The 20,836-nt window shown below is 36.2% G+C and overlaps 1 protein-coding gene across 5 annotated transcripts in view; it reads left to right on the top strand.

Annotated features, from left to right (window-relative positions):
• Positions 1-20,836, top strand: part of LOC138701339 (protein qui-1) — a 1,858,863-nt gene that overhangs the window by 136,956 nt on the left and 1,701,071 nt on the right. For 3 of the 5 annotated variants that reach the window (XM_069828122.1, XM_069828123.1, XM_069828119.1), the window contains exon 2: positions 6,493-6,584. The exons of the other annotated variants lie outside the window; for them this stretch is intronic. The gene's annotated coding sequence lies outside the window, so the exon portion shown is untranslated. The remainder of the gene's footprint in view (positions 1-6,492; positions 6,585-20,836) is intronic. 5 annotated transcript variants of the gene reach the window in all.

Here is a 20,836-nt window from a genome sequence, read left to right as displayed (position 1 = left end):
AGCATATTTTATTACTGTGTGTCTAATTGTAACTTGTACGGAGAAAATATTTACCACCCTCGATGCTAAGTCAGAGTAGGAGTTCGCTTGACCTCGTGGGGAATAGAGAATGGGAACAAAGGACTGGATTGTTCCTCTTGAAGGCGAGAAAGATTAGAGCTACAGCTGTCGAAGTCTGCGACGCGAACTGAGGAAGGGATAATAGTATCAACCCAACTGTACACTTTTATGTCTTTTAGGTTAGGATATATTATATAATGTGTTTTATTGTGCCATTTCCATTTTAATATGTATGTTCTTGTAGAGAGTAGTTGGATGTAATCATAGGTGGAGGGGGGGGGGGAACCTACAAAGGAGGACTTGTTTCGGGTACAAAGCACGTACGGTCAGAAGACCCGTGCATTGGATTTTTAGACAAAATTATGATAATATAAAATTTGTATGTATAATATTACTCAATAAATCCATCTATCTATCTAGTTATTATGAACAAGTGATTTTAGATATCGCCATAGGAAAAATCGAGTGGATTCATGTTGGGTGACCTCGCAGGCTGAGGAATAGGGCCTTCAATTCCAATCTAGCGACCAGGAAAATTGTCATTGTGTGGTTACGGATTTGTATACTGAAGTGAGGCGGTGCTAAGTCGTGCTGCAGCCACATCCTCTCACGGACAGCAAATGGTATGTCCTCTAACAATTTAGGCAAAGCTCTTTGCACGGACCGCAAGTAGACGAATACATGTGGCCATAGAAGATATTACTCAATGAGGTAATCTTGTAGTCTAGTAGGATGTAGACCCAGATACAGCGAAAATTGACTTGATAGCCGTAATCTGACTTCTCAGATCCCAAGTCCCCTATTTCAAAACGTTCAGTACGTCATGTATGTCCTGTTTAATTATTTCATGCTTTTATTCAATCACCTGTTGGGGGCTTGATTTGTTATACAATTTTATTAAGATACTTAGATATACTCGTATTTATTGTGACAATACGTTTCTTGTTTCCCAGGCTTAGGCCTACATCATTACTACGGCTGATGACAGAGAGCCCAAGTACAGGATTTACGTAAAATAAATTTATAGTCACCGGCGTGGTCCAAGGTTAGCGAATTGAACTTGTGTTCCATTATTACGCTGTGGGGTAGGTTCGAATACCGCTTGGATTGATTACCTTGTTAAGATTTTTTTTTTTATTCGGAAAGTTTTAAGAACTGTTGGATAACTCTACCACGAACCTTCGGTCTCATTTTCCAATCTCTCATTTGTATACTTTAGTGTAAAAAGAAATAAATCCTTATGCGCTCTGGACGAAGCGACGTACATTTTGGAAATAATTGGAATCACCAGTCAAACTTGACTGAAAATGTCTTCAAAATCTATATCTACTGCACTCGTGAAAGCGATTACAAAGGCAGTGGCTACACTAAACAGCAACTAAATTGTAGAAATCATACAAAGACATCGAGAATCACGTACGTCAAATAATAAGTTCTTGCTCAACAATCGACAAACAGTTGGATGTCAGTATAAGAATGCATCTATGTTGTGATTTTTCTCATGATATGTGACGAGAATAAAACGAGATTAATTCAGAAACTAAGAAGTAAACATAGCATTTATAGAAAGAAAGTCTATTTTAAGTTAAATTAATTTTTAAATAATTTTTGTTATTCACCTGCAAATTTACAGATACAAGTCATCACTTCTTAGAGATCGTTAATGGAAAATAAATTAGCGGCTTTATCAGTTTTTTTGGTTTTTGCCTGTAATATGTAGAAATGAAGCGTTCAAAGCCATAGTGGGCCAAGCGCCATTTATTAAAAACTGAGAAAGCAAGGGTTAAAGTTAAGTGAATACCATAGTTTAATGAAGATGGAAATATCATTTAGTTTTAATGTATATACAGTACTTTATATTACTTGCTATATGTTTCCATTGAATTATGGTAATAACTTCATTTTAACTCTTATTTTCTACGGTTTTAGTAAATGGCGCTTGGCCCACTATGGTTCTGAACCCTTCAAATATGAACACTATAGGAAAACCTGCCTCATCAATATTTTTTCGTGCCACAAATTCCATTAGAAATAGCAGCAATTCGAACTCAGTCTTCAGTTTAGAAAGCTGACCGCATGTGTAGCCATTCAGGTAGGAGTGCGCATGTAATATTAAAATGGAAGGATAAATGAGGAACAACGTTACGTCACATTACACACAAAACACAGCTTGGAAGTCTGTACCTGCACTATAATTAACCCGAATCTATAGTCTGTAGCGATTATTCGCCTGTTCACGGATAATGCCAGAGGGTAGGAAGGGCATTTTCCGCGGTTTCATTGTTGGAACGGAGAGGCAAGCAGGAATATTTTACGAGCTCCTGTGTTCCTGCGGTTGGTATTATATCTTGAGCGACGCAATTTGTAAGACAAGACTGAGAACCGTGTCATAACTTGATTAAATTTGGGTCTGCATTCACTCCGTAGCTTCTATAGTTCAGGACCTGCTGCTGGTTACAGTATTGTTACCTACTCGGTTAAAATGACTGCCTGATTCAGGATAAAGTAGTATGCTTACAACTGGGCCTACAGTTTCTCGCCATCACAGAATTTGAGGTGTTCAAGTTTTGTGGCTCTGTCCTAGTTCGGTCACGTAAAGATTAATTTTTGTTCCTACAGAATATATGTTATGGTAACCGTTGACATTAGTTTGGTCAGTTGACGGTTCGAGATTTCAGGCTATCACAGTGATGTCAAAGTAAGCGCATTTTTCTGACCTTGACGTGCGCGGGCATCAAGCGCAGATATGCAATGAGAAAGGGTTACGTATATGAATAAGCAGCCTGTTGGATTTAAAAAAGACAGTGGTGCACAAACTTCAAACGGAACGTGAAATTTTATGTCGTTATTTTTATATGGCTTCTTTCTATTTGATATTATGTATATTGTCTGAAAAAAAGTACTAACACCAATTTCTTAATATTGCAGTTATGTTTTAAACGTTAATAACATAATAAATAGTCAAGAAGGAATATTCACATAAATCCCATAGTAGTACGATTATACTGTACTAAGTGGTTGAAACACATCATTCATAAAGAAAGTGATATCCCAAAAAAAAGAGATTGAGTATGACATGATAAGCTGGAATTTATATTGATGATATCTTTAGCCTTATAAAAATAATCAATAAACTAATCAAAACAATGCTATAGTACAAAGCAAAGTTACCTAGGTATAGAGTATGTTTTAACTATAACTAATATTACATAACAAAACTCTTATCGCAGCATACGTTTAAGGTGATATTGGTGCAAAACTTCCTATCATCAGAATATTAAATTATTTTCTCGAAATCTTCTGAAGCTATAGAACTGACGTTTTTACAACACATGCGCAAATATCTTTTGTTTATAATGTAACAGTAGTTGCTTTGTTTTAATCATTTCCTTACAAACATTTTCCATGAGAATTTTTTCAAAAATTTCAATACGTAGTAAATATTTATTTATTTTTCATTTGTTGTTGAACATAACAGGCAAATAATAAAATAAGTATAAGTATATATAAATTTCAATCATAAGACACATCTGTTTTGCAAATGTTTATTTGCTATATGAATATGGAATATATTAACGTTTTCGCCTTATTGGGCATCATCAGATATAATAAAATATGCAATCTGAATCTTGATCAAATTGAGCAAATAACAAATGAGTAATGTATTATACTTGGTGTTGGAGCTCCATGAGCTTTATGTATAAAACTATAAATAAAAAAATGAAGGATAATTAATTTCAATGTGATGCAAACTTTTAAATTGAAATTGAAATTGATTGTGAATACATGTAACTCATGTTACAGTATGAATACAAATTAATCAATTAGAATTATATGAATTATCAATGATGTTAAAATATACATATACAGTCCCTGATAAACTTTGATTACACACAGCAATCATCAATGATAATTATCTGTATGTTATTAAAATCAGATGAATATTTTAGATCTAAATGACCAATAACAACCACTATTTGTATCAATGTCAGATAACATTCAGTTCACAAGCGAACGTATACGTAAATAATCTTATAACAATCATTACATTCATATCTAAAATAAATAACTTTACATCTTCTCTATTTCGACCATTAATTAATGCTTATACCAAGTATAACTATTACGATTTACAACTCTGATTCTCCCCACCTTTGTTTTTCAGTACACGATTGAAATTCTACATGTACAATTACAACCAATCACCAACATAAGATCCATCAGTCACAACATAACATCAATATTGTACCTTAAGACATTTCATTCTTCGAACAATGTGAATTTTAATTAATTTTTAAGATAATATATTCATTTATTTTATTCATTTTATTCATAATTTATTTTAACATCATTGATAATTCGTATAATTCTAATTGATTAATTTGTATTCATACTGTAACATGAGTTATATGTATACACAATCAATTTCAATTTCAATTTAAAAGTTTGCATCACATTGAAATTAATTATCCTTCATTTTTTTATTTATAGTTTTATACATAAAGCTCATGGAGATCCAACACCATGTATAATACATTGTTCATTTGTTATTTGCTTAATTTGATCAAGGTTCAGATTACATATTTTATTATATCTGATGATGCCCAATAAGGCGAAAACGTTAATATATTCCATATTCTTATAGCAAATAAATATTTGCAAAACAGATGTCTTATGGTTGAAATTTATATATACTTATTTTATTATATTACTAGGCATATCTGAAAATATAAAAATGAATTGTAAAATAAAAAAATAACAGGCAAAGCCCAATTACAATGTTCACGATTAACAAATTAATTTATAAAACATAAACAATGAAATAGAAACATACAGTTATTAAAAACTAAAACAAAATAGAAATAAGAGAAAGAAAAAAAAAGAGAAATTGAAATAAGGTGTGAAAGTAGCTTCAAATTAACTAACAACAATATTATGTAAAATATGATAACAAGTAATTCTGTATCTAGAGTAATTCATATTGAAAATATCAACATTCGTATGAGGATGTAATTTATTGTATAACTGTAACATTTGGAAAACTGGGGACTTTTTGTGGGATTCAGTATTTGTCCTTGGTATGTAAAATAAATTTCGAAATTTCGTTTTAAGCTTAGGTGCATATAATGTTATATAATAAAATAAACTAACACAGTCCAACTTATTGTTAATAATTTTATAAAGAAAGTTAAGATGGACAATTTCGTCTAATTTTCAAACTAGTAAAATGGAAATGTTAAAGCATTGTAGCATAAATCTCATAGGTAGGATAATCATTTTAAAGTCTGTAATATGCATCCATAGATAGTTGCTAACCACTAGGATCGCTACTATCGCCTCACCACAGACAATGCGAAGTAGTACCTGCACAGTCTATTGTTCCTAGTACCCTCACAACTCAAGTTTCGTGACTGTATATACTAGGCTGTGCTAATACATTAAGTAAATCCTCAATGTTTATATACTGGAAAACAAAGAGCGTATTCCGAATCTCACCGGTGAGCAATCCGATGGCATCACGGTGTTCCGAATTCCACCGATGACGTCATTGATGCTCCACCGGTGTCGCACCGGTGCCATCAACTTGCATAGGTGGTGGCAGTCTCCATCAACCGCCATCAGTGAATCTGATTGGTTCTTGTGTAGGGCGGGAATTAGCAGACGAATAACATCATGCACTGTTGTGTCATGGCGGTGTGTTCTGCTTAAGTTCTGCTGTATTGTTTGTAATGAGCACAACGTAAAAACTATATGTTAATGGCTTATGAGCGAACATGTCAACGGACCCGTTATTACTACCGGTTCAAGAAATAAATTGTTTATGCTATCTTTTCTTTGAACGAGCTGGGAGTACGAAAATTTCGCAAAATTTTGCTAGCGTAGCACACAACAACTTGTACAGTCGCCATGACAGCATCGATCCTTCCAGCAGTTTTATTCCTTATTTCGCTGCAACGTGACGTCATTGATGCCACCGGACCGGTGAGATTCGGAATACGCTGACATGCAAAGCGCATCTCTCGAGGTACACTCCCGCTATCTGTTGGTGCTAGTTCAGGATATCCCTATTAAAAAACATTAATTCCCAAGATGTTTTTCTCATATTGCAAGAATGGACTATGTGCTGAAAAACGTGTGGTTACTGAGCGGACCAAATCTTATTATTTTCTCTATTAAAATATTCATTACGTAAAACCGGACTTCAAGTGACTAAACTTTTTCTTCATCAGGGTTCTTAAATTTCTAGATGCAATGAGTGCGACAGAATGTGAATGTAATATTTTGGTGGATTTATGCTTATTTCCATTATGATGTCCTTGTTGGAACTAAGTTTCCTTACGCTTTTCCAAGGAGAAAGTAATAGAATCCTTTCTACTTCTTTGAGCTTATTTTGGTTTAAAGTTACCATTTTCCTCTCTTCTTTTACAACAGATCCAGTTCCTGTAAGACGTCTGGTTATTGTGGAATTATTCGCGACTGTAGAATTCGGATATTGCCGACGTATCAACACAACAGCCCTTAAGGTAAGAGCGATAAGTGAAGTACTGACCTACAATGGAAATTTGTTTACTTCCTAGTTTCTGAATTAATCTCGTTTTATTCTTGTCACATATCATGAGAAAAATCGCAACATAGACGCATTCTTATACTGACACACGGTAACAGGAAAAATGAATCCAACTGTTTGTCGATTGTTGAACAAATTATTTGATATACGTGATTCCGATCCACCTACATGGAAACACTTCTTCTATGGAATAAACGCTTAATTTGAGCGACACTGTTTCCAAGTCAAACCAGGCAGCAGTTTTCCTTTTCTGCAATAACGTTAAGCGGCTGCGTAGCATATTATCATTCCAGTCTATCACAACAATGTGTAATAGGTATGGCCGTGTGCCATTAGCCTTGGCGTATAGAAGGCCATGCTCCAGGTCATTTTAAATCCTTGACGTATAGAAGGCCATGCTCCAGGTCATTTTAAATCCTTGGCGTATAGAAGGCCATGCTCCAGGTCATTTTAAGTCCTTGGCGTATAGAAGGCCATGCTCCAGGCCATTTTAAATCCTTGACGTATAGAAGGCCATGCTCAAGGTCATTTTAAATCCTTGACGTATAAAAGGCCATGCTCCAGGTCATTTTAAGTCCTTGACGTATAGAAGGACATGCTCCAGGTCATTTCAAGTCCTTGGCGTATAGAAGGCCATGCTCCAGGTAATTTTAAGTCCTTGGCGTATAGAAGGCCATGCTCCAGGTCATTTTAAGTTGGCATCAAATGCACTTTACACATGGATAAGTAGCTTCCTCTGGCGGCAGGGGGAAGGGGTGTTTGTTTCCAAATCGACTGTACGGCAGCGAGAAGGGTTTTTTTTTCGTGAGGATGAACATCATTTTAAAAAATTGTCCAAAATAGTTACTTTTTCGATAGACTTGTTACTTATGAAAGACTCTGTATATTAATTTTAGTGTCAGTATTTCACATTGAATTGAAAGTTTTCACATGAAATTTTGTTCTATTTATTGACAACGTGTTGTGTAGATGGACTCTTTCTTCACCTTTGCGTAACAATGTATCTTCTGCGTCTTCCATATTATCGGACATTGTCCTTCCTTTGTGTACTTCTCAGGTTGCATATCTCCAACTTCACTGATTGCATCAACACTGCTACACACAATGGTCTACTTGTTGCTTTGCTGTACGGGGGGGGGGGAGAGAGATGGTGGTTTGTCTTGTACTCAAGTTGCGAAACGTCGATGACGTTCCACCTGCCGCTAACATAAACAAAGCCTGCTAGAACTGCTGGCAGTTTGATCAGTCTGATGTATGAACAGGGAACACAAACTAATACTCGTATGTAAATAGAAATTAATTGATATATAGCGATAAGGTATAAGTGTTTGTTTGACACAAAGAACTAACTTACAGTAGGGGAGAAGTGGGTACAATAAGACAGGGAGAACAGTGAGACATTTTTTATTAGATGGTAAATTTTGATGTTGAGATGTAAGTAACAGTGGAGTTGTATGTTGCATGAGTAAAGTAACAGTATTTTCATACTCGATTTGATTCTAATTATAAAGGTGAGTGAAGAAAAAATAATTCGTAATTTTTCACTCTAGAAATAAAATTTTGGCTTGTGTTTAATGAAGGTTATATTGGATATACAAATGAGATATAAATATTAATATTTTGTTACCTAATACTATGGTATTTGAGATTAAGTTTGGCAAAGTTTCGTCTTTCTTGTTTTAATTTTGAAGTGATGACGTCATTTTTAAATGAACTATGCGTAGAAGGAACAGTGAGACATGCCATTCAAGGGTACACTAAGACATCTCACTGTTCCCAAGTACCAAAGATTTGCAAAAACAAACTGTAATTATATTACATTTACCAGTAACTAACATTAAAAATGAACATACTAGTAACCAATTTAGGAACTGTAGCTTAAAATAATGCGTACATTACATTTTAATGGTTTCATAAATAAAAAATTATTCACAAAATTTAAGAAAATGTTAAAAAATAATAAAGAATTACATTAAATTCTTATAATTATAAGCTTTGTTGTAACCAAAAATTCATTTAATTTTTTCGCAAAAGTTTGAAATGTCATGGAAAATTCTTTCCAAATGTTCCAGATGTTTAAATTGTTTCGAAGTCAGACATCAAAATGATTCTAAATAAGCCTACAGTACATGTCAAGATAAAGAGACAGCAAGGTGTCCTTTCTTTTGAAATAAATGTAAATCATTTCAATGTCCGTTAATAGACACTGTGGTGTCTCACTGTACCCTCTTGAATGGGAACAGTGAGACATTTGCATTTTTTTTTTACAAATACGTATTGTATATTATGTCCTTTATCTATTAACATGTTTATGTATTATTATACTCCATGTTTTAATGTCTATTTCTATTGCACTTGATTTTAAAAATACTTGAATTATCACTTGCGTACATATGTCTTAATATTTTGTGTCTCACTGTACCCACTACTTCCCTACTGGTATTCGGTGGCTGAGTGGTCAGATCTTCAGCCTGTCACACAGACGTTCCGGGTTCGAGTCCTGATGACGCCTGGGATTTTCCATTGAAAAAATCTTTAGTGACACTTGTGGCGGACAAGGTTGCAGTTGGGGTTTTCTCGGGGTTCTCCCGTCTTTCTACATCAGGCAACTACATCATTCCGTCAACATTTCTCTATTCCGTCATCATTCCATAGCAGTCACCGAACGCTGGCTAGCGACGCACGGAGTGGGCTGGCTTAGGGACGAGTGGCGATGCTTACTTGAAACCTGAGTACGCAGCGAACCTTAGCGTAGTCACCCGGTGTGGGTTTGGAATGCGCTTAGCTTTAGGGCAGGGGTAGGCACGTTACGTGATATGAGAAATGAGCGCTGTTTACTTTAAAGAGCAATACTTTCGAGCGCTGTGACGCATGCATACTGTATATCACTCACAGTGAGTTCAGTGGTTGACTGCAATATGATGGCGAACTTTCAAGATGCACCCGCCTGATAGCTGTATGTCAGACGAGAATCTAAATTATATTTTGAGATTGAACATGGTTAATTCATTTGTTCCAAACATTGAACGGCTTCTGCAAATGAAACATCCCCATAAGTCCCGGAAACAACCACATAGTCATTTTGGTTATTGAGTTTCAAACAGTTTTGTATGACTTGAGGCTTTCCCGGCGTTTAATGTAGACGGGCAGACGAGACGCATCATTATGGAACGCTGCAAGGAACATCAACGCAGCATAAGACTATATTACCTCAATAAGTCTGCAATAGCCCAACACAGCCTAGAAACGGGTTACAAGATAGATTTCGGCGCCACCACCATCTTGGACAAGACATCAGGTTACTGGGACTTGGTTATCAAGGAAGCCATTGAAATCCAGCTAGATGGCAATAATTTCAACAGAGACGTGAGTCTACAGTTGAGTACAGCATGGAAACCTGCCATCAATACGCTTAGACCACCAGCTCACGGCTGACAGTCAGGACCAGCAACTAGGTCATAATTAGCTATCCGCTTCCACCAACCAGAATGCGCCTGGCGGTCGGGACTAGGAACTAGCTCCTGATTGGCCCGCAGCGGGAAGCCTTACTTTTGCATATATACCGGCTAGACATGGTCCCACATCACTTCATTCCCTGTAGAAGATGACAGAGCTAGCCATCGAAAGCTTGGAAGCAAATCTCAAACTCACCTGGCTGAGAACCCGAGAAGAGTTATTCTACTTCAAATAGTTTTGTTTCAATAGAAAATATTTATTGTTTTCTGATTGACAGTAGTACGATTTTGTTACAACAGTTTATTCATGCAAAAGAAAGCGCAAGCGAGTGTTTATTATTAATTTCTTTCTTGTGATTCTTTATTACATATGTTCATATTATTAATAACTAGACTTCGTGGAATTGCCACAAGAATCGTAAGGTTTACTGCGCACGCGGTATAGACTCTATGAGAAGGGATCGTGCAACGAATGTAAACACTGAGCAGTATACTGCGGTTACAATAAAACCTGTATCCTGCATTCAAGAAATATAATGAATGATCATTGAAGTAGCAAATGTCTAAACATGTAAATACACAATTATTTCATAGTGAGACATATTTACTCTTAAAATGTAATGTAAGATACTCACATCATCCTTGAATATGTGCATTGCAGTGAAGAGTTACGTACATTTTTAGCAACTGCAAAGTAACCTCCTCCGATGGCCACTTAAACAGTTTTTATTTTCGGAAAATGTACATTCAACATCACACAATGTAATACGTACATATTTGAAGAACGGGAAGTCACTACATTTTAGTATACCAACTTCAGATGTCTTGTCGTGACCTGATGGTACATCACGTCTTATAATACGAAGTTGTGAATAGGCAGAATTTGTAGCAATAATGTTCCTCAACTTACATTTCACTTTTTCTGAAATTAGTGAATTGTTATTTTGGATAACGGTTTGTGATACTTTATCCACTATATTAAGGGCTTCTGAGAGTTGTAGTTAAGACGATTCTAACACGATAATGCTTTTGGACACGATTTTAAAATTAGAATCAATGAACAGAATATCTTCTAATAGCTGTTCAAAAGGCAATGATTTTACAGCTGCAGCAGCGAAACTGTCTGTGCTATCCAATGCATCAATTACCTCCATTATTTTTCCGTAATGTTCTGCATAATAATTAACAGCATCCAACCACGTTCCCCAACGGTCAAGACTGGCTGCGGGGGTAAGGGTATTCCAGGGGAAATTATTTGTAACAGCAACACTCTCATTGTAGTATGTTTGATTGGATTCTTGTCTGCACTGAACAAATGTTAAGCTTTGACTATTCCAACCACAGTAATGCAAAAACAAGTGCTTACATAGGTATACATTAGCTGTAGCTGCTCTATCTACATATTTGGACCGGTCACAACTCTTAACATGAACTGCTTATACTACGAGACCGGGCGGTCGCTCACCTCCTCTATACTACCGTACTTCGGCAACCTGATTGCATGCTGCGTGTGGCAATTCAACGAAGTCTATTAATAACATTATGTAATTGTTAAAGCATTGTGCATATACAGTAGATGTGTAAATAAGCCTAATGATTTGTGTGTGCATAGAGAGAAGTTTATTTCATTAAATTAATGTGTGTTATAAAGTCTATACTGTACAGTGTGTTGATGTAATATCCTTATAAACTGACAGACTGAATGAATAGAACAACAGTGGCTCTTGTTATATTAATGCAGGGAAGATAGCTGTAATGTGAATCCGCCACTGCGTGAGCGTTCTGCTACGGCTTGGAATTGAAGTGCCTTGCGGAGCGAGAGCAGCTGTGGCCGGCTAAACGAAGCCGCCCTCATGCCCGGCGCTGCTTTAAAGTTAGCGCAATAGATCTTGAAAGGTCGCAGTGTCCCTTCCCGAAATTAAATTAAATTCAGCAGGTATATAATATAAATTAAATTTACAAAATGACTAAAGGAAAGCATCCATACCTCTGCAAAGATAATAATCAACGTCTAAAAACGACTGCGCTTACTCCGTTCTACATCGAAAGGAAGGTGGCCCGGGTTCGATTCCCAGTCGGGGCAAGTTACCTGGTTGAGGTTTTTTCCGGGATTTTCCCTCAACTCAATGTGAGCAAATGCTGGATAACTTTAGGTGCTGGACCCTGGACTCATTTCACCGGCATTATCACCTTCATTTCATTCAGACGCTAAATAACCTAAGATATTGATAAAGCGTCTTAAATAATCTACTAAAATAAATAAATCGAAAGGAAGGTATCCTACAGTTTCGCGTTGCATTTGTTTGTCTTTGGGCGCTGTTATTTTTGCATGTTGCATTTCTTTGCTTTTCAGTGCTGTTAGGTTAAAATCGTACAACATGTAAAATTAAATGCAAGAATGATTATATCCCAATGTGAGATTAAAGTACCGATAGACTTAATTACTATATTTAAATATATTAAATTTGAAAAAGATGGAATGTCCATAAAGGAAAAGATTGTAGAAGATGTGTGTACGATCCAGGACCCCATTCAGATCAGGGAACCGTGCATTATCCTAAAATCTATACACAACCTCTCTTCGCTCAGCCAGTGACATAGGGAAAGAGATATTCGAGTGTTCCTTCGTAAAATACAGAAAATAACAGTTACGTAGAATCGTAATATAAGCAGCCGATCCATAGGAGAAATATGACTGTTTTTGTGTTATTTCAAGTGACCCATTTGTTGCAGCAGAAATGACACTGTAGCTAGATTTTGTTTAACGAAATCCCTCCTGAAATTTTCTGCCACCTAATTCCTCATAACAATTCTCTCTTTCCACTAAAGAAACTTCGCGCTCACCATCATCTCTATCCAAGTAATTCAAGTACTGTACAATAATAATAGTCTTCGAAATAAACAGCTGTGCATCTGGCCGCCATTTTGTTTTACTTGCTCTACTAATCACTGGTTCGGTTATCTTCTTTAACCGCTCGAATATGGCCGGTTAAAGATTACCGTGGTTAACCTCCTATTTAAGTCCTAACCGAGGTTGAGGCACCGTAAAAATGCTTAACCAGGGGTTAGATGGCAATTTTAATTGGTGGTTACACTAACGACATTGATTCTCGTGGGCATTAGTGTAGTCAGTCGATGTGGGTTTGCGAATGAGCGTAACTTGAGGATTAGCGCAATAGATAGTAAAATGTTGCAGTGCTGGGTCCTGAAAAATAATAATTCCGTTCCATTCTTGTAACAGGGGAGATTAAACGACCAATGAAACAATGAATATTCCTAACTTATGAATTCGCGAATCTATGCGTGCGTTCGGATATGTCATTGTGTATATACATATCGAGCGAGGTAACATAGAAGAAAGTTAAAAGTAGGCTGTGAGTTAGGTTAGAATATTATTATGCAACTTAAACAGAATGTCACTGACAACACGAATAACAGAATTGTTCCAAAATGCACAAAACATGAGAAAGTATGAATCACCATTGTATCCTTGTTATAGGCCTAAGTGGACGTTTAGGCATCCTAACATGTGTCATCTGTCCATGCAGTAAAGCAGTTAAAACGTCGAAGTGAAATGGAATAAAACGCATACCATTGTTATCGATTATTATTATTTAATTATTGCATTCATGGCAGGTTGATGCTAATTCCATTCAGAGGAATCTCCATTCACAAGTGTATTTAAAACAGCACGTTAAATGAATTATGGAGTAGTCATACAGTGCCTTTGCAATTATTTATGTAAACAGTTTATCTCTCTTCAATCCATACATGTTTAATGGTGCATTGCATTATGCAACACGTACACTCCAATTAGTTGTAACAGAGCTCTAACGATCAGAATGATAACGCAAATACAAACATTTCAAGGATGGGTAACATCACCTGACTGTATGAAATGCAGGTTGTACGCAGAAATTCTATTCTGAATTTAAGAATCAACAGAGAGATGCGTATCTTTACGTAAGTACAATTGCTTGTGCGTGGTGCGAGAAATGAATCGAGAATACAAGTGGAATACGAGGATAACAGATAGACAAGAAGAACAGGAGAACAAGGGAAAAACAAGGGGGACACAAGTAAACAAGGGGGACACAAGTAAACAAGGGGGACACAAGTAGAACAAGAGGGACACAAGTAGAACAAGAGGGACACAAGTAGAACAAGAGAGAGAATATTAAAATTGATAGCTTTCACAAGAGTCGGTATTTTGTTTTGGAAGCGAAAAAGTCGTAAGCAGAGTACATGCGTGCTTATCACAAACAAAGAGAAGATAATAATGAAAGTAGAAATGGTGAAACAGTAAAAACAAAACAAACGAAAAAGTATTAAAAAGAACGTCAGAGGGGGTGTAGACAATGCAAAAAGAACAATAAATAAATTTACAAACTGTAGTAATAATCCATAATTATGCGTCTGCATAAACTCAGATTGTGAAAACTGTATAAGTAATGTGAGCAATGTTTAAGGAAGGCAATGTTATAACCAAGTTTTTAGTTATTTTGATAGACACTTTATTAACAGCTTTGGTTACATTTTAGATGTTTGGTGTAAAAGGCAGTGGTTTGAACAAGATAAAAATCTTGTGAACTTACACCTTTTTTTTTTAAAGATGAGACATGACAGGAGCGTTGCGATCGGAAAAACAACTGAATGTCACATAGCGTGGTAGGCCAGTTGCTATGGTAACAACGGTTGAGTTGCCAAACTTACAGTTCCCACGTGGCGAGTGCTTAATAGCTCTCTTGGCGACATTTATTGTGCACACAATGTTAGCATTGGTACGTTTCGTCTTTGATTCTCTGTCGAGTTTTGTATTGTTTTCTTCCCTTCGCGTCAATTGTCAATGAATGTTTTAACGTCAGCCATCTTAACGTCAGCCATCTTAACGTCAATTGCTAGCTTCCATCAGCTGGCAGCGTGGTAGTCCATATTGGCAACATAGCACTGTAGTTCCAAGCTCGACCGCTTAACTGTCGGTCTCATCTCTCAGAAAAACAGGCATAGTTGCATATAATGAATGCATTTCACACAATCTAATTGATTTCATCAATCCACTGTTTCTCTGTCACTTTGTTCTGTAAATATTTCAAAGGGATTCATTCATTCAGTATTCTGCTCAAGGGCAGGTATTTCACTGAAAACCCAGCTTTCTCCAAATGTGTCCCATTTTCTGCTTTCCTCTTTGTCTCCTCATATGATACATGTATCTTAATGTCGTCTATCATTTTATATCTTCTTCTGCCCCAAATTCTTTTCCCGTTCACCATTCCTTCTAGTGCTTCCTTCAGTAGGGAGTTTCTTCTCAACCAGTGACCCAGCCAATTCCCTTTCCTCTTTCTGATCAGTTTCAGTATCATTCTTTCTTCACCCACTCTTTCCAACACAGCTTAATTTCTTATTCTGTCTGCCCACTTCACACGTTCCATTCTTCTCCATAACCACATTTCAAACGCTTCTATACAATGCCACACTTCATACAAAGTACTTCACTGTCTCTTCCTTAGCTCTTTTTCCAGAGGTTCGCAAAATGCTCCTTTTTCTATTAAAAGCTTCCTTTGCCATTGCTATCCTTCTTTGGACTTATTAGTCTATATTTAATTTATAACTTTAGTTGCATACAATGAATGGCATTTCATGCAATCTAATTGATTTCATAAATCCACAGTTTCCCTGTCACTTTGTTCTGTAAATATTTTGAAGGGATTGTTATATTTAATGAATGAAGACATTTTCGTAATAACGTACTCGTATCCTAATATATATAGGGGAAGAAATGTTCTCATCAAATTTCGATCAGTGTATGGGACCGGTGCCCACCCAGCATCGTGATGCACTTGGGGAGCTACGATAGGTAGCGAAATCCGGTTACGAAAGCCAGCTATAACGGCTGGGGGGGGGGGAATCATCGTGCCTCCATTCTGATTGGATGATCGTCCACCTCTGCTTTGGCTGCGAACGTGAGGCCAGCAGCCGGCTGGTGGGTCTGGACCCTTCAAGGGCTGTGGCATCACGGATTATTATTATTATTATTATTATTATTATTATTATTATTATTATTATTATTATTATTTTAAAGTCTGCAAGTAAAATGTTTTCTATATACGCTTACAGAAGATATTTTAATATTTTCTTTTGCATATTTATATGTATGTTTCAGTGTTCGGTTTTATACATATCTATGCCCGAATAATAGTATACTTAGACATCAGATTTGAAGCTTCTGCTAAGAAATGGGAATCCACCCTCAATATTCATGTCGAGGGTTTGGCGTGAGCGTCGTTCCGTGTGAGTTATTTTCATTCTTATCCGGGCCGGGACGTTATTCGAGAAGGTGCGGGCAGCATACTAATCATTTCCCTCGGCGTGGTTATTAGCACAAGGAGAGTTGCTAGTTTTACGATGTGACGTCAGTTTGTAGGAGGGATTAAATTTTTGTGTACATCTAGTAATCATGTAGGTTTAAACTATGATGGAGTCGGATTATTGCTATAATTGTTTACTCGAGACAGTAGCGTAAACATAGCAGTATGAAGACTACACTTTGTTTTCACCGGGTGTTAAAAAAATTGTTAAGGACATAAAGAATTCTGCCACAGAATATGCTGGTTTTAATTCTTACTTCCTTTAAATAATACGTATGTTGTCGTATATGGAGAAGACAAGACGTTTCTTCGATGCCAAGTCCAACCTTTTACTCGTCTAATGTTGTTTAGAAAAAACAAAAACACCAACAGCAGTGTAAAAACATTCTATACACGAAAAAAAAAAATTATTTTGAACTTGATTTAATTATACCCTTATGCTCAACATGAAAAGTTTTTCAAGACTTCTTTTTATCGCGTTATAATAGCTTTGTTCTTAGAACAAATACGAAACCGTTTGATTTAATAACCTAAATGCACACGCACGGTTGGCAACTGTTGGAACTATATACAGAGCGATCCAAAAGTCGTTCACATATAAGTTATTTATAAATGAATTTATTACTTTCGCTTACATCAGTTTTCACATTAGTTACATCAGTTTTCACTTGAGTTACATCATTTTTCACAACATATGCTGAAAATGGCAACCTCGTCCAATAATGCATGTACGAATTCTTTTTACCATGTTTGCGGCCACTTTTTTGAGCATGCGTACACTGATGTTGTTAATTTCCATTGTTATATTCCTCTTTAGTTCCTCCGGAGTGTAGGCCTGTTTTTGTATATCCTTCCTTTAAGAAGAAATATGAGGATGTCAAATCGGGGGAACGTGGAGACCATAATCCTTGAGAAATTATACGCTCACCAAAAAACTCGCGCAAAAACTGCATGGTTTCAATAGATGTGTGACATGTGGCACTGTCCTGTTGGAACCAGCAATCAAGTTCATCATTGTCAAGAAGCGCTGATCCATATTCCCTAAAACGGGCGATTAATCTCCTTATGGTCGAATTGTTAGGCACTGCCACATCCGGGTAATTCCTACGAAATCCGTCTACAACACATGCATAAGAACGACTGGAAAAATAATGTTCAACAATGAAAACTCGTTGCTCTTGGGAAAACGACATGTTTGCCGAGCAATAAACAAAGGACTACTGCAAGCGTCAGTGTATACATACACATCCAGTGTTGCCAACTCAGAAATTCATTTACCGCTGCACAAGCTTAAAAAAACCGCTAAACTGCAGTTGAAAAACTCCAGATTTTTCTTAACACATCACTTCTAAATATGAAATCTGAATATTATGCATTCAATATCACCTTACACCATTTACACAGAGCTTTCCAACTATCACCGGCAACTTCTTCCACCCAATCTTTCAACATGTTATGTTTTTTACGCGGCATATATCTTCAAAATTGAATGAAGTAGATCAAGAATATACTGGACACTTCGGAAACAATCACATTCACAATCACGCCAGTCGGTGCGAAATCTGATTTTACACTGGGCTAGGGACGTACCTGCCAACAATGAGTTTGGTTTTAAGTTTTAAGCGTTGCTTACGAGATTATAAGTATGTCTGTGCTACATAAACTAAAATTTATAAAATTCCGAATGATAAATTAAATAACTTATATCATAATATACTGTAAGTTATCATAAATTAAAATAATAATCCAGTTCATTCTCTACTCTTTATCATTAAATATATCAATTCATTTACAAAAACAGTGCATACATGATTAGACTAAGAGTTTAACGAATGTGGCATACCTTACTTTTACAACAACAATGAATGAGGTAGGAAATGGACGTGGTTGTATCAAATCGAGTTAACATAAAACGTTGATATTTTATACTCGCACAATGAAAAATTGTGATAATACCATATTGGCTTATGATTAACTCATATTGTTGTCCGCAAATACATTTAAAAAAGAATTACAGAATATCTTTAAAGAAAAAAACTTGAACATATCATCTCCTTCTGCCAGAATCATAAAAAAACGCCAAATAAATAGCTAGCCGCTGACGGTAAAATTCTGTAGCTGGTCATAGTCCTGAAAACATCAGATTTAGCTACAAAACCGCTGACTTGGCAACACTGTACACATCACAATGACGTCTAGGTATTGTTGCTGTTAATACCCATGATGCTATCTAGCTGCAGCCGATACATCTTTCCAACTGTACTACTCAATATATATTAAGTGCAATTAAATTTAATTGATTAATGGCCAACACTGTTAGACACATAAAAAAGCTTTAGGAAGAGCACATATGCATCATCATATGTCTCCTCTCAAAAAGAATATTAAGTAATGCAATAATAGTAGTAAATTAATAATAATTAATACAAACATTCGGTAAGTTTACAAATTGTCACTGAAAGGAAATTTGCTATCACCCAGTGATGTCTGTTTCTCGTAGGCTGTAGAATGTGTTGCCACATGGAACTTGAGCTCACATACACACGTGCTTTTAATTGCGCTCTTCGACCTTCCTTTTATTAGCATTTAAATTCATAGAGCGAGAAGAGTTTTCTTCTTGCTAATGCGAATAAAATTATTACGAGAGCGTTGGCGTCTGGCGAAACAACTTGTGCGCGATATTCAGCAAACAAATTCGTTGTGTGTAGTGGCTTTAATGACAGCGAGGCGCTAGAATGCTTTGTCGGATTATTTAATGGAACAGCTTATTCGAGGATGCGAAACACAGATTTGTATGCACGGCTTTACGACGAGATTTGCAGCGTTATAAATGCACGGAAAATATGTTAGCCGCTTGCTGCGCATGCGCCTTGTGTAAGTCCATCAAACATTCATGAAAAATGTAATTACCACTGGCAGAAATGAAATGCCTCTCCGTATCATCTGGTTAACAACATCACAACATGGGAATTCAAATCCAATTATGCACTTGTAAGAAATTTTAAACAATATTAGAGATCAAATAGCAGTGGAACTATGTGACTGGCTGAGTAAAGTTGCAGTGAGTACGAAAACGCCGAAGACGAGGATACTCGAACTCAGTTCTTTTCTTATCTGCCGGAAATCGATTCTTCTGGGATTTTAGCCCCTTACGCTACTTTCTGATGAATAGTGGAGAACTGCTTGAACGAAATGATTAGTAAACAAAATATTGAACAAAAAAAAAGTTATTAATACCGGGACGTCATTTTATTTTTACTAACATTTATAATATTAACCTGGCTATACCTTTGGATTAACGGTTGAGGACCGCAAACACTATATGTTACCCCCTTCCACGACTGGAGTTTGATGGTACTAGCATAAAATACAAACAAATCACTTTACAGGTATAAGAGGGAATAAAAGTAGTGCATCCATTTACTTAAACTAAAAACTATTACGATTTTCAGTTTGATAATTTTCGTTAGGTTTTTATTTGCTCAAAATACAGTACAGTATTAACAGTAAGTGATTTTACTCACTAACTGAAGTATCCAGGCGGACGTATTCATTATGCAGTGTATAATATGTTGTCTACAGCACATTAGCATACAATATGGAGTGCATTTAAATTGAAAAATAATCAAAATCTGGATATTTAAAGAAATTGTTGAAAATATGCCCGTTCATTTCGGTACAGGCTTCAGTTCTTTTGTGTACATATTATTGAAAAAGTTTTAAAAGCATATCTTCTCAAATTGAATGTATTGTTTCTGGAATGTAATTCTTTAATTCTTCTATTGTTGTAGGATGTTTAACAAACACAATTGTTTTACAGTAACCTCAAAAGAAATAATGCAAAGTATCAGTCGACATGGGGAGACCATAATCCTGTGCCTCTTGAAATAATTCTGCACCTGCTCTATAACAGAGTACCTTACGTATTGTAAATTCAATCTTCACTTCTGCCCGATTCGCACAGATAAATTTACTCAGATTGCTATCTACTATTTGTCTAAGTAGTTATGTCGCAGGGTCGTAGAAAGGGGGAAACCACGTGACAGTTACTTAACGAGGCCCTTTTATTCACATTATTTTATGCTCGACCATGCCGAAATGTATTAATTATACACCTGGTAGCAGCCCTTTAATGGACCTCATTAAAGTACACCTATTCATTAAAGTTCAGGTGTTCCACCAATCAGAAAATACCATTGTAGCAATATGAAAGCGCAAGTATAGATTATTCTCGGATATGCAATCGAAAGACAACTAGCGCGAGATTAGACAATATTAAACTCAGTCGAAAAAGCAACACACAAATTAACATCAATTCACCGTCATCTTCCAGCCTTCCACAAAGCACATTCCCGCAAATTCATTTCACCAATTGCCGGAAAAAATCA

This window comes from Periplaneta americana, chromosome 6 (genome assembly GCF_040183065.1).
Source record: "Periplaneta americana isolate PAMFEO1 chromosome 6, P.americana_PAMFEO1_priV1, whole genome shotgun sequence".
NCBI classification, from domain to species: Eukaryota; Metazoa; Arthropoda; class Insecta; order Blattodea; family Blattidae; genus Periplaneta; species Periplaneta americana.
Note: the sequence above shows the minus strand (reverse complement) of the source record. Positions and strands in the feature narration are given on the sequence as shown.